The 16,408-nt window shown below is 44.3% G+C and overlaps 1 protein-coding gene across 6 annotated transcripts in view; it reads right to left on the bottom strand.

The window, feature by feature from the left end:
- The window catches only part of LOC138669635 (C4b-binding protein alpha chain-like), a 70,188-nt gene extending 59,654 nt beyond the window's left edge, over nucleotides 1-10,534 (bottom strand). For 4 of the 6 annotated variants that reach the window (XM_069756288.1, XM_069756289.1, XM_069756283.1 and 1 more), the window contains exon 1: nucleotides 10,402-10,534. The gene's annotated coding sequence lies outside the window, so the exon portion shown is untranslated. The remainder of the gene's footprint in view (nucleotides 1-10,401) is intronic. The other 2 variants (XM_069756286.1, XM_069756284.1) reach the window with 2 other exon arrangements.
- Nucleotides 10,535-16,408: the final 5,874 nt, after the last annotated feature.

Raw genomic sequence — 16,408 nt, 5'->3', positions numbered from 1 at the left:
AAACCCAAAAATGTCCCAGAAACTGCAATGATGCGTACCATTCCTGTCTCGTATGTTATTCCCAAATAGCAAGGACTCATACCCACAATGTGTCCACTCCGCGCAAAACCGGATTTATGCAACAGTCAAGACGTTAGAATGGGATCTGCCCAATATGGCCTCCGCTGACCTCAGAATTGTATGTACTGTACTAGACAAGTCTGCAGTGATCAGGGAGGGACCGAAAGGCTCCACAATAACAGCAGGTGCAGGTACAGGTCATAGCCAGGCTCCGGGGAAATATTCTAACACCTCCCCCCTCTCCTTACAACAGAAACCAAAAGAGAAGCCATTATCCAACCCTACCCGCTACTTCACACATCCTACAGGACTAAATGTAATACCGTACGATAGTATAGAAACACTACAAGTACCGTACAGTGCATAGTACAACACCACAGTGCAATATAGCACACCGCACAGAGTGTAACACAATATACCACACTGCAATGTAGTACAATAGTATTCCACACAACACAGTACAGGGTAACAGAATAATACCGCAATAGTCTGCCTCACACCACACTACAATATTAGGCGGGTGCAGAAGTAGGAATATAGTAAATAGTCAAATCATAATCAGGTTATCTTCTGTGCCCATTTGTTTTTTAGTGTTAATATTCCTAATCTCTGATAGCCCCCCAAAAGAAGAAAAGTCCCCCTGGGTAATGTCTGGTGGCCATTATGGCCTCAGCTAGCCACCTATAGTTATAAAGATACAATGTGACCCCACACTATACGCCTACATACGCACCACTGTAGTACGGCTATAACATACTACACTATAGTATACAATATAAATCACCGGCTATAGTACGGCACAATATAACACCGCTATATACTACAGTACACCGCAATATAAACACACTGATACAGAACAGCATATAATGCAGCACGATACAGTGGAACACCAGATAAGCAGCACAATAGTACCCAACATACCCCGCTATAACACAGTACAGAAACCCATAGGCTCACACTGGCGTATAACACGGCCGAGCGCTCATATAACACTGGGCATGGTGCTACGTGCCCACCATCAGGAACAGCAGCGGTTTGGAAGCAGGTATTTTCGCTGCCTCCAAAACGCTGTGTTCTAATTACACAATTGAACCCGCATGTTCTTATAGAACTACCGTTATGTGGATTTACCGCATCTAATGATGTCTCTGCCGCAGCTCGTAAACCGTGGGCGAGTATACACAGCGGTCATACAAGTCTATGGATGCGTGTGAAACATCGGACTGAACTCAGATGTCATCAGAGTACAGTCCGATGTACGCACGTAGAGAAGATGGGGAAATAAAGTTCTCTGTACTTATGCTACAATTCTCTCATGCAAGAAAAGGTCACACTAAAGGGAAACTTGGATCAAACTCTGACAGAGTGTGATGCAGGTGAATTTAGCATAAATGGGCCCAATTCTCCCCCATGTGAGATTATATGGGAGTGTGAGCGAGCCCTTACACTAACGCACAATAGTACAGGACACTACACGTATAATATCAGTAATACTGCAGTATATGTAAAGTGCCACAGTACAGTGTAATACCATGTAATATAAAACAGCACTACAGTCCTCAAATGACCCATAACAGTGCAGCGCACCAAATATAGTACAGCACAACAGTACCCTATATAACAGCACAACACATAAGTATAATATCAGTAATATAGTATACAAGATGATGACCCGATTCTAACGCATCGGGTATTCTAGAATATGCATGTCCACGTAGTACATTGCACAGCCCACGTAGTATATTGCACAGCCCACGTAGTATATTGCACAGCCCACGTAGTATATTGCACAGCCCACGTAGTATATTGCACAGCCCACGTAGTATATTGCACAGCCCACGTAGTATATTGCCCAGTGACGTAGTATAGCTATGTAGTATATTGCACAGCGACGTAGTATACAGCGCAGAGCCACGTAGTATATTGCACAGCAACGTAGTATATTTCCCAGCGAAGTAGCATACAGCACAGAGCCAAGTAGTATATTGGCCAGTCACGTAGTATATTGGCCAGTCACGTAGTATATTGCCCAGCCAGGTTTGTCACAGGTTAAAAAATAAACATATACTCACCTTTCCGAGGAGCCCTTGTAGTCCACGGCAGTTTCTGGTCCCAGGGCTGGTATGAGCGCAGGACCTGTGATGACGTCGCGGTCACATGACCGTGACATCATGGCAGGTCCTTCTCGTGCAGGGCCTGTGATGATGTCGTGGTCACATGACCGTGAAGTTATGACAGGTCCTTCTGCCACCGGAACCTGCAACGGAAGATGGCGGCCGGCGCGAGCGGCTATGGAGGGTGAGTATAGCAGGTTTTTTTAATTATTTTTAACATTACATTTTTTACTATTGATGCCGCATAGGCAGCGTCAATAGTAAAAAGTTGGGGACACACAGAGTTAATAGCGTCGGTAACGGAGTGCGTTACCCGCGGCATAACGCAGTCCGTTACCGCCGGCATTAACCCTGTGTTAGCGGTGACCGGAGGGGAGTATGCGGGCGACAGGCACTGACTGCGGGGAGTAAGGAGCGGCCATTTTCTTCCGGACTGTGCCGGTTGCTGATTGGTCGCGGCAGCCATGACAGGCAGCTGGCGAGACCAATCAGCGAATGAATAACAGAGAAAGAAAGAAAGAAAGAAGTGACCCTTAGACAATTATATAGTAGATGTAAAGCACCACATACAGTGTACTGCCATGTAATATAAAATAGCACTACAGTCCCCAAATCTACTATATAATTGTCTAATTATTAAGGGTCACTTTCGTCTGTCTGTCTGTCCTTCTTTCTGTCACGGATATTCATTGGTCGTGGCCTCTGTCTGTCATGTAATCCAAGTCGCTGATTGGTTGTGGCAAAACGCCCACGACCATTGCCACAACCAATCAGCGACGGGCACAGTCCGGAAGAAAAATGGCCGCTCCTTACTCCCCGCAGTCACTGCCCGGCGCCCGCATACTCCCCTCCCGGTCCCCGCTCACACAGGGTTAATGCCGGCGGTAACGGACCGCGTTATGCCGCGGGTAACGCACTCCATTACCGCTGCTATTAACCCTGTGTGACCAAGTTTTTACTACTGATGCTGCCTATGCAGCGTCAATAGTAAAAACATCTAATGTTAAAAATAATTTTAAAAAATAAAAAATCATTATATACTTACCTTCCTCCGCCTTTCCCGCTCCTCGCTACACTCCATGCAAGCGGCAGGTTCCGGTGGCATGGGAGAAGTACCTGCCATGACGTCACGGTCATGTGACCGCGACGTCATCACAGGCCCTGCGCGCCTACGTGATAATGTCCTGCCATGACGTCACGGTCATGTGACCGCGACGTCATCACAGGTCCTGCGCGAGAAGGACCTGTCATGACGTCACGGTCATGTGATCGAACTACAAGTGGCCCTCGTATGGTAAGGTGAGTATATGTTTATTTTTTTATTTTTTTAACCTATGACATACGTGGATGGGCAATATACTACGTAGCTTGGCAATATACTACGTGGCTCTGTGCTGTATACTAAGTGACTGGGCAATATACGACGTGGCTGGGCAATATACGACGTGGCTGGGCAATATACGATGTGGCTCTGTACTGTATACTATGTCACTGGGCAATATACTACGTGGCTGGGCAATATACTACGCTACAGTACCCTATATAACAGCACATCACACTACAGTACAGCACCCTATATAACAGCACAGCACACTACAGTACCCTATATAACAGCACATCACACTACACTACAGTACCCTATATAACAGCACAGCACACTACACTACAGTACCCTATATAACAGCACATCACACTACAGTACAGTACCCTATATAACAGCACAGCACACTACAGTACAGCACCCTATATAACAGCACAGCACACTACAGTACAGCACGCTATATAACAGCACATCACACTACAGTACAGCACCCTATATAACAGCACAGCACAGCACATTACAGTATCCTATATAACAGCACATCACACTACACTACCCTATATAACAGCACAGCACACTACAGTACAGTACCCTATATAACAGCACAGCACACTACAGTACAGCACCCTATATAACAGCACAGCACACTACAGTACAGCACCCTATATAACAGCACATCACACTACAGTACAGCACCCTATATAACAGCACAGCACACTACAGTACCCTATATAACAGCACATCACACTACACTACAGTACCCTATATAACAGCACAGCACACTACACTACCGTACCCTATATAAAAGCACAGCACACTACCGTACAGTACCCTATATAACAGCACAGCACACTACAGTACAGTACCCTATATAACAGCACAGCACACTACAGTACAGCACCCTATATAACAGCACAGCACACTACAGTACCCTATATAACAGCACAGCACACTACACTACTGTACCCTATATAACAGCACAGCACACTACAGTACAGTACCCTATATAACAGCACATCACACTACAGTACAGTACCCTGTATAACAGCACATCACACTACAGTACAGCACCCTATATAACAGCACACTACAGTACAGTACCCTATATAACAGCACATCACACTACAGTACAGCACCCTATATAACAGCACAGCACACTACAGTACAGTACCCTATATAACAGCACAGCACACTACAGTACAGTACCCTATATAACAGCACATCACACTACAGTACCCTATATAACAGCACATCACACTACAGTACAGCACCCTATATAACAGCACAGCACACTACAGTACAGCACCCTATATAACAGCACAGCACACTACAGTACCCTATATAACAGCACATCACACTACACTACAGTACCCTATATAACAGCACAGCACACTACAGTACAGTACCCTATATAACAGCACAGAACACTACAGTACAGCACCCTATATAACAGCACAGCACACTACAGTACCCTATATAACAGCACACTACAGTACAGCACCCTATATAACAGCACATCACACTACAGTACAGTACAGTACCCTATATAACAGCACATCACACTACAGTACAGTACCCTATATAACAGCACATCACACTACACTACAGTACCCTATATAACAGCACATCACACTACAGTACAGTACCCTATATAACAGCACATCACACTACACTACAGTACCCTATATAACAGCACACTACAGTACAGTACCCTATATAACAGCACAGCACACTACAGTACAGCACCCTATATAACAGCACAGCACACTACAGTACAGCACCCTATATAACAGCACAGCACACTACAGTACAGTACCCTATATAACAGCACATCACACTACAGTACAGTACAGCACCCTATATAACAGCACATCACACTACAGTACAGCACCCTATATAACAGCACAGCACACTACAGTACAGCACCCTATATAACAGCACACTACAGTACCCTATATAACAGCACATCACACTACACTACAGTACCCTATATAACAGCACATCACACTACACTACCCTATATAACAGCACAGCACACTACAGTACAGTACCCTATATAACAGCACATCACACTACACTACAGTACCCTATATAACAGCACAGCACACTACAGTACAGTACCCTATATAACAGCACAGCACACTACAGCACAGCACACTACAGTACCCTATATAACAGCACATCACACTACACTACAGTACCCTATATAACAGCACAGCACACTACACTACAGTACCCTATATAACAGCACATCACACTACAGTACAGTACCCTATATAACAGCACATCACACTACAGTACAGTACCCTATATAACAGCACATCACACTACAGTACAGTACCCTATATAACAGCACATCACACTACACTACAGTACCCTATATAACAGCACAGCACACTACAGTACAGTACCCTATATAACAGCACATCACACTACACTACAGTACCCTATATAACAGCACAGCACACTACAGTACAGTACCCTATATAACAGCACAGCACACTACAGTACAGTACCCTATATAACAGCACATCACACTACACTACAGTACCCTATATAACAGCACATCACACTACAGTACAGTACCCTATATAACAGCACATCACACTACAGTACAGTACCCTATATAACAGCACATCACACTACAGTACAGTACCCTATATAACAGCACATCACACTACACTACAGTACCCTATATAACAGCACAGCACACTACAGTACAGTACCCTATATAACAGCACATCACACTACACTACAGCACCCTATATAACAGCACAGCACACTACAGTACCCTATATAACAGCATATCACACTACCCTACCCTATATAACAGCACAGCACACTACAGTACAGTACCCTATACAACAGCACAGCACACTACAGTACAGTACCCTATATAACAGCACATCACACTACACTACAGTACCCTATATAACAGCACATCACACTACACTACTGTACCCTATATAACAGCACAGCACACTACAGTACCCTATATAACAGCACAGCACACTACAGTACAGCACCCTATATAACAGCACAGCACACTACAGTACAGCACCCTATATAACAGCACATCACACTACAGTACCCTATATAACAGCACACTACAGTACCCTATATAACAGCACATCACACTACACTACAGTACCCTATATAACAGCACAGCACACTACAGTACCCTATATAACAGCACATCACACTACAGTACCCTATATAACAGCACATCACACTACAGTACCCTATATAACAGCACAGCACACTACAGTACAGTACCCTATATAACAGCACATCACACTACACTACAGTACCCTATATAACAGCACAGCACACTACAGTACAGTACCCTATATAACAGCACATCACACTACAGTACCCTATATAACAGCACATCACACTACAGTACCCTATATAACAGCACACTACAGTACAGCACATCACACTACAGTACAGTACCCTATATAACAGCACATCACACTACAGTACAGTACCCTATATAACAGCACACTACAGTACAGCACATCACACTACAGTACAGTACCCTATATAACAGCACAGCACACTACAGTACAGTACCCTATATAACAGCACATCACACTACAGTACAGCACCCTATATAACAGCACAGCACACTACAGTACCCTATATAACAGCACATCACACTACAGTACAGCACCCTATATAACAGCACAGCACACTACAGTACAGTACCCTATATAACAGCACATTACACTACAGTACCCTATATAACAGCACAGCACACTACAGTACAGTACCCTATATAACAGCACATCACACTACACTACAGTACCCTATATAACAGCACAGCACACTACACTACAGTACCCTATATAACAGCACAGCACACTACAGTACAGTACAGTACCCTATATAACAGCACAGCACACTACAGTACAGTACCCTATATAACAGCACACTACAGTACAGCACATCACACTACAGTACAGTACCCTATATAACAGCACATCACACTACAGTACAGTACCCTATATAACAGCACATCACACTACAGTACAGCACCCTATATAACAGCACAGCACACTACAGTACAGTACCCTATATAACAGCACACTACAGTACAGTACCCTATATAACAGCACATCACACTACACTACAGTACCCTATATAACAGCACAGCACACTACAGTACCCTATATAACAGCACATTACACTACACTACAGTACCCTATATAACAGCACAGCACACTACAGTACAGTACGCTATATAACAGCACAGCACACTACAGTACAGCACCCTATATAACAGCACATCACACTACAGTACAGCACCCTATATAACAGCACACTACAGAACAGCACATCACACTACAGTACCCTATATAACAGCACAGCACACTACAGTACAGTACCCTATATAACAGCACATCACACTACACTACAGTACCCTATATAACAGCACAGCACACTATAGTACAGTACCCTATATAACAGCACACTACAGTACAGCACATCACTCTACAGTACAGTACCCTATATAACAGCACATCACATTACAGTACCCTATATAACAGCACATCACACTACAGTACAGCACCCTATATAACAGCACAGCACACTACAGTACCCTATATAACAGCACAGCACACTACAGTACAGTACCCTATATAACAGCACATCACACTACACTACAGTACCCTATATAACAGCACATCACACTACAGTACAGTACCCTATATAACAGCACATCACACTACAGTACAGTACCCTATATAACAGCACATTACGCTACAGTACAGCACCCTATATAACAGCACATCACACTACAGTACCCTATATAACAGCACATCACACTACAGTACCCTATATAACAGCACATCACACTACAGTACAGTACCCTATATAACAGCACATCACACTACAGTACAGTACCCTATATAACAGCACACTACAGTACAGCACATCACACTACAGTACAGTACCCTATATAACAGCACAGCACACTACAGTACAGTACCCTATATAACAGCACATCACACTACAGTACAGTACCCTATATAACAGCACAGCACACTACAGTACAGTACCCTATATAACAGCACAGCACACTACAGTACAGTACCCTATATAACAGCACATCACACTACAGTACAGTACCCTATATAACAGCACAGCACACTACAGTACAGTACCCTATATAACAGCACAGCACACTACAGTACAGTACCCTATATAACAGCACATCACACTACAGCACCCTATATAACAGCACATCACACTACAGCACCCTATATAACAGCACAGCACAGTACAGTACCCTATATAACAGCACAGCACACTACAGTACAGTACCCTACATAACAGCACAGCACACTACAGTACAGTACCCTATATAACAGCACAGCACACTACAGTACAGTACCCTATATAACAGCACAGCACACTACAGTACCCTATATAACAGCACAGCACACTACAGTACAGTACCCTATATAACAGCACATCACACTACAGTACCCTATATAACAGCACAGCACACTACAGTACAGTACCCTATATAACAGCACATCACACTACAGTACAGTACCCTATATAACAGCACAGCACACTACAGTACGGTACCCTATATAACAGCACAGCACACTACAGTACGGTACCCTACATAACAGCACAGCACACTACAGCACCCTATATAACAGCACAGCACACTACAGTACAGTACCCTATATAACAGCACAGCACACTACAGTACAGTACCCTACATAACAGCACATCACACTACAGTACAGCACCCTATATAACAGCACAGCACACTACAGTACAGCACCCTATATAACAGCACAGCACACTACACTACAGTACCCTATATAACAGCACAGCACACTACAGTACAGCACCCTATAAAACAGCACAGCACACTACAGTACAGTACCCTATATAACAGCACAGCACACTACAGTACAGCACCCTATAAAACAGCACAGCACACTACAGTACAGTACCCTATATAACAGCACAGCACACTACACTACAGTACCCTATATAACAGCACAGCACACTACAGTACAGTACCCTATATAACAGCACATCACACTACACTACAGTACCCTATATAACAGCACAGCACACTACAGTACAGTACCCTACATAACAGCACATCACACTACAGTACAGTACCCTACATAACAGCACATCACACTACAGTACAGTACCCTATATAACAGCACAGCACACTACAGTACAGCACCCTATATAACAGCACAGCACACTACACTACAGTACCCTATATAACAGCACAGCACACTACAGTACAGTACCCTATATAACAGCACATCACACTACAGTACAGTACCCTACATAACAGCACAGCACACTACAGCACAGTACCCTATATAACAGCACAGCACACTACAGTACAGTACCCTATATAACAGCACAGCACACTACAGTACAGCACCCTATATAACAGCACAGCACACTACAGTACAGTACCCTACATAACAGCACAGCACACTACAGTACAGTACCCTATATAACAGCACAGCACACTACAGTACAGCACCCTATATAACAGCACAGCACACTACAGTACAGTACCCTATATAACAGCACATCACACTACAGTACAGTACCCTACATAACAGCACAGCACACTACAGCACAGTACCCTATATAACAGCACAGCACACTACAGTACAGCACCCTATATAACAGCACAGCACACTACAGTACAGTACCCTACATAACAGCACAGCACACTACAGCACAGTACCCTATATAACAGCACAGCACACTACAGTACAGCACCCTATATAACAGCACAGCACACTACAGTACAGCACCCTATATAACAGCACAGCACACTACAGTACAGCACCCTATATAACAGCACAGCACACTACAGTACCCTATATAACAGCACGTTACCTTACACGGCCGCCAGGGAATAATCACCGGTTACCGGGATGACCCCTCGTGTCCGCGCTCCCGGGACCTGCTCTTCTGTCACTGAAACTTCTCGGCTCAGGCAGCTGTGAGCAGTGTACTTGGTGACGTCACGTGACCCCTCCCATCACACGCCCCGCACACCCTTCCGATGCAGCGTGTGAGTAATGACAGCCGCTGTCCCAACTTGCGAAATCCAAATTATAGGCTACACCAAAATGGCGGTTGTCCGTCATCCATGCCATGCCCTGAAGTGCAGCGTCTGCGGCAGCTGTTTGCCGGGCTCGGGTGTCAGTGCTCAGGAGCCTCATAGTAAATGTCGCACCTGTTCTTGCCTCTAGGGCGGTCGGTGCGGGGCGGCTGGCATGGTGCCTCACATTATACCGTCAGCAGCTTCTGCCATCAGTGAATGCTGCCCCCTGCTGGCCAGGCAGCCTGAGGGCTTAACCCCTTCATTGGGTTTAGTTTGCCATCACCGTGTTCCAGGAGCCATGACTTTTCCCGTCCACATAGATGGGTGACGGCTTGTTTTTTGCGGGTCGAGTTGTACTTTTGAATGGCACCAGCTATTTTATGATTCAATGTATTGGGAAATGGGGAAAATTTCATGTACAGTGAAATCATGAAAAACATTATTTTGAGCGTTTTTTGCTTTTAGAGCCTTCATTGTGTGGTAAAAATGACCCGGTGACGTCTCCCCAGGTCAGAAAGACTATGGCGATACCAAACATGGCGATACCTAGCGAGCTGGCGTATTTATTGGTACCAATTTGGGGGGATAGATCCAATCTTTTCATCGCTTCTTAATGGATCTTTGCAACTGCTGTTCTGGTGTTTCAACACATTGATTTCCTGCTGGTCGGTGTGTTTATGGCGATAGTGTGGCATTTTATGGTCTCACTTGCTCCAGCGCTGACGTCACAACTATAGCGCATGTCACCCCTGCAGCCAATCACTGAGCTCAGTGGCTCTGCAGAATTAGGCAGCACGAAACACTGACATAGATGAGGGGCCCGCCGACTCCAGCCTCTACTTCAGCTGGATGTGCGTCCTTGGAGTGTATTGCAGCGTACAGACTCATCAGGTCCGTGCACCACAATACACGCTTCTGGTCAATCAGAGGACAGCTGGTGACGGCGTGCACGTGACCATCATGCGCTCCTGTAACACAGCGAAGTCAGCTGAAGTGGAAGCCGCATGGTCTGGGAGCACTGGGAAAGTGAGTAGGAACAGGTTTTTTTTTCTGTGTATTGAACAACAGGGGGGCCATATACCAGTATGGGGGACCTATACCTGGCTAAGGGACATATAACAGCATGGGGCGACATATACCAGGATGGGGGCCATATACCAGGATGGGGTGACATATACCAGGATGGGGGCACATACCAGGGTGGGGGACATTCACCAGGATAGGGCGACATATACCACGATGGGGGCCCATATACCAGGATGGGCTGCGCATTATACTATATGGAGGACTAAGAGGGGTGCATTATACTACATGGAGGACAAAGAGGGGTGCATTATACTACATGGAGGACAAAGATTGGTGCATTATACTACATGCAGGACAAAGAGGGTGCATTATACTACATGGAGGACAAAGAGGGGTGCATTATACTACATGGAGGACAAAGATTGGTGCATTATACTACATGGAGGACAAAGTGGGGTGCATTATACTACATGGAGGACAAAGAGGGGTGCATTATACTACATGGAGGACAAAGATTGGTGCATTATACTACATGGAGGACAAAGAGGGGTGCATTATACTACATGGAGGACAAAGAGGGGTGCATTATACTACATGGAGGACAAAGATTGGTGCATTATACTACATGGAGGACAAAGAGGGGTGCATTATACTTTAGCTATGTGCCCTCATGACTTCTACCCTGGTGAGTATAATAGTTTACTTTTTCCTAAACATTAAAGTACAGAGGCAGAATGGGGGATATATACCAGTATGGGGCCCAAGATAAGCGACATATACCAGAATGGAGGAGATATATATATCATAATGAGGGACATATATACAAAGATTAAAGACGTATATATATTTCAGGAAAGGGGAGGGGGGTCCTAATCTTGCACCTGGGCCCATCAGACTGTAATTACGCCACTGTCTCCTGCTATGCTTAAGATGGGATGTATGCTCAGTAATGTGACAGTGGCCAGTTTAAAAATGCTAATAATTGCCTCATAGGCAATGGATAATAAAAATAATTAAAAGTATCTGTAATAATGTATATTTTGTTGTTTTCGCGATTTCCTGGAAAACCCCTTAAAGCATCCCTTTCCCTGATCTGGGAATTCCCTGGGATTTCCTGGCTGTCATGTCACTACTTCCACAGAAGGGATGTTCTGTTTTTTTGCAATGCTGGCCAGGTTTATACTATTTTTCAGTAGGACGGCATTGTCTGGGAGCAGTGGGAATGCTCTGGTGGTGTGTAGTGCCTTCATTACTGATTTTATATATTTGATACATTCCTTTGTGCTATATTTAGCACACCCTAATGAATGGTATTCAGAACCTTTCTATGTCTTGGACTCACATGTTAATCATGCTGGAGAGCGGCACCATAGAAACTTGTTGGGCCCTTTCCCAGTTATGATGTCACTGGGATTTCCAGCTATCTCAAGTGCTGTTGTGACAGTGCAGAAAAGGAGCCCCATCAGATGTACCGTACTGTTCAACTCTTCAGTTTTCTATTATAGATTGTAACCTTAAAGGGAACCTGTCAACAGAAAAAACCTAATTAACCTGCAGACAAATGCTGCCGTCCCTAATGCAGAGCCAGTGTCAGTCAGGGCCGGGGAGCACGGTTACAGCCGCTGTCCTGTACCGAATCTGCGCCAGCGCCCCCCGTGACTAAAACCGGAGCGCTGTCAGGGAGAATAAAGTTAATTTTCTTCCAGCAGCATTCGGCTAAGTTCAAGCGCCAGGCAGGTTAATAACTCTACTAACCTGTATATTGACCCCATATCTGTAGGATAATAGCAATTTTTCTGGTGACAGGTTCCCTTTACGGCTGGGTTTACACCTGTGTGTGGCTGCACAAGTACGGACCACAATATGCTGAATGGCCGCGTGTCCCCTGTCAAAAACTCATAGTGAGATAATAGTTTGATCCTATTTTCTTGGATGAGAGGAAGATGGAGACAAAAATGTCTCCATCTTCTTTATACTGTCAGTCCGTGGTGTGGTAGAACGGCTCACGTGGCTGGACACAGAGGCAGAAATAGAACACTGTCTCTTTAAGAACGTGCTTGGTTTATTAAAGGCAGTATAGACCAAGCTGGGAAAAATAAACACGGCTCTCTGGACAAAACAACAAAACACAGTCCTTCTCCTAGCGGGGCTCAGCCCGCTCACGGCTAGCAATGTCCACAGTTCAGGTCCTTTAACCCCTATCTGACCTCGGACGGGATAGTACGTCCAAGGTCAGATCCCCTGCTTTGATGCAGGGCTCCGAGGTGAGCCCGCATCAAAGCCGGGACATGTCAGCTGTTTTGAACAGCTGACATGTGCCCGTAATAGGCGCGGGCAGAATCGCGATCTGCCCGCACCTATTAACTAGTAAAATGCCGCTGTCAAACGCAGACAGCGGCATTTAACCCCTTCATGACCCAGCCTATTTTGACCTTAAAGACCTTGCCGTGTTTTGCAATTCTGACCAGTATCCCTTTATGAGGTAATAACGCAGGAACGCTTCAACGGATCCTAGCGGTTCTGAGATTGTTTTTTCGTGACATATTGGGCTTCATGTTAGTGGTAAATTTAGGTCAATAAATTCTGCGTTTATTTGTGATAAAAACGGAAATTTGGCGAAAATTTTGAAAATTTCGCAATTTTCACATTTTGAATTTTTATTCTGTTAAACCAGACAGTTATGTGACACAAAATAGTTAATAAATAACATTTCCCACATGTATACTTTACATCAGCACAATTTTGGAAACAACATTTTTTTTTGCTAGGAAGTTATAAGGGTTAAAATTTGACCAGCGATTTCTCATTTTTACAACGAAATTTACAAAGCCATTTTTTTTAGGGACCACCTCACATTTGAAGTCAGTTTGAGGGGTCTATATGGCTGAAAATACCCAAAAGTGTCTAAAAAGTCTAAAAACTGCACCCCTCAAGGTACTCAAAACTACATTCAAGAAGTTTATTAACCCTTCAGGTGCTTCACAGCAGCAGAAGCAACATGGAAGGAAAAAATGAACATTTAACTTTTTAGTCACAAAAATTGTCTTTTAGCAACAATTTTTTTTATTTTCCCAATGGTAAAAGGAGAAACTGGACCACGAAAGTTGTTGTCCAATTTGCCCTGAGTACGCTGATACCTCATATGTGGGGGTAAACCACTGTTTGGGCGCACGGCAGGGCTTGGAAGGGAAGGAGCGCCATTTGACTTTTTGAATGAAAAATTGGCTCCACTCTTTAGCGGACACCATGTCACGTTTGGAGAGCCCCGGTTTGCCTAAAAATTGGAGGTCCCCCACAAGTGACCCCATTTTGGAAACTAGACGCCCCAAGGAACTTATCTAGATGAATAGTGAGCACTTTGAACCCCCAGGTGCTTCACAAATTGATCCGTAAAAATGAAAAAGTACTTTTTTTTCACAAAAAAATTCTTTTAGCCTCAATTTTTTAATTTTCACATGGGCAACAGGATAAAATAGATCCTAAAATTTGTTGGGCAATTTCTCCTGAGTACACCAATACCTCACATGTGGGGGTAAACCACTGTTTGGGCACATGGTAAGGCTCGGAAGGGAAGGAGCGCCATTTGACTTTTTAAATGAAAAATTATCTCCATCGTTAGCGGACACCATGTCGCGTTTGGAGAGACCCTGTGTGCCTAAACATTGGCGCTCCCCCACAAGTGACCCCATTTTGGAAACTAGACCCCCCAAGGATCTTATCTAGATGCCTAGTGAGCACTTTAAACCCTCAGGTGCTTCACAAATTGATCTGTAAAAATGAAAAAGTACTTTTTTTTCACAAAAAAATTCTTTTCGCCTCAATTTTTTCATTTTCACATGGGCAATAGGATAAAATGGATCATAAAATTTGTTGGGCAATTTCTCCCGAGTACGACGATACCTCATATGTGGGGGTAAACCACTGTTTGTGCACTCGGCAGGGCTCGGAAGGGAAGGCACGCCATTTGACTTTTTGAATGGAAAATTAGCTCCAATTGTTAGCGGACACCATGTCGCGTTTGGAGAGCCCCTGTGTGCCTAAACATTGGAGCTTCCCCACAAGTGACCCAATTTTGGAAACTAGGCCCCCCAAGGAACTTATCTAGATGCATATTGAGCACTTTAAACCCCCAGGTGCTTCACAGAAGTTTATAACGCAGAGCCATGAAAATAAAAAATAATTTTTCTTTCCTCAAAAATGATTTTTTAGCCTGGAATTTCCTATTTTGCCAAGGGTAATAGGAGAAATTGGACCCCAAATGTTGTTGGCCAGTTTGTCCTGAGTACACTGATACCCCATATGTGGGGGTAAACCACTGTTTGGGCGCACGGCAGGGCTCGGAAGGGAAGGCACGCCATTTGGCTTTTTAAATGGAAAATTAGCTCCAATCATTAGCGGACACCATGTCACGTTTGGAGAGCCCCTGTGTGCCTAAACATTGGAGATCCCCCCAGAAATGACCCCATTTTGGAAACTAGACCCCCAAAGGAACTAATCTAGATGTGTGGTGAGGACTTTGAACCCCCAAGTGCTTCACAGAAGTTTATAACGCAGAGCCATGAAAATAAAAAAAATAAAAATATTTTCTCAAAAATGATCTTTTAGCCTGCAATTTTTTATTTTCCCAAGGGTAACAGGAGAAATTTGACCCCAAAAGTTGTTGTCCAGTTTCTCCTGAGTACGCTGATACCCCATATGTGGGGGTAAACCACTGTTTGGGCACATGCCGGGGCTCGGAAGTGAAGTAGTGACGTTTTGAAATGCAGACTT

The sequence above is a fragment of the Ranitomeya imitator genome, chromosome 3 (assembly GCF_032444005.1).
Source record: "Ranitomeya imitator isolate aRanImi1 chromosome 3, aRanImi1.pri, whole genome shotgun sequence".
NCBI classification, from domain to species: Eukaryota; Metazoa; Chordata; class Amphibia; order Anura; family Dendrobatidae; genus Ranitomeya; species Ranitomeya imitator.
The sequence above is the reverse complement of the archived record's forward strand: the minus strand, read 5'-3'. Positions and strand labels throughout refer to the sequence as shown.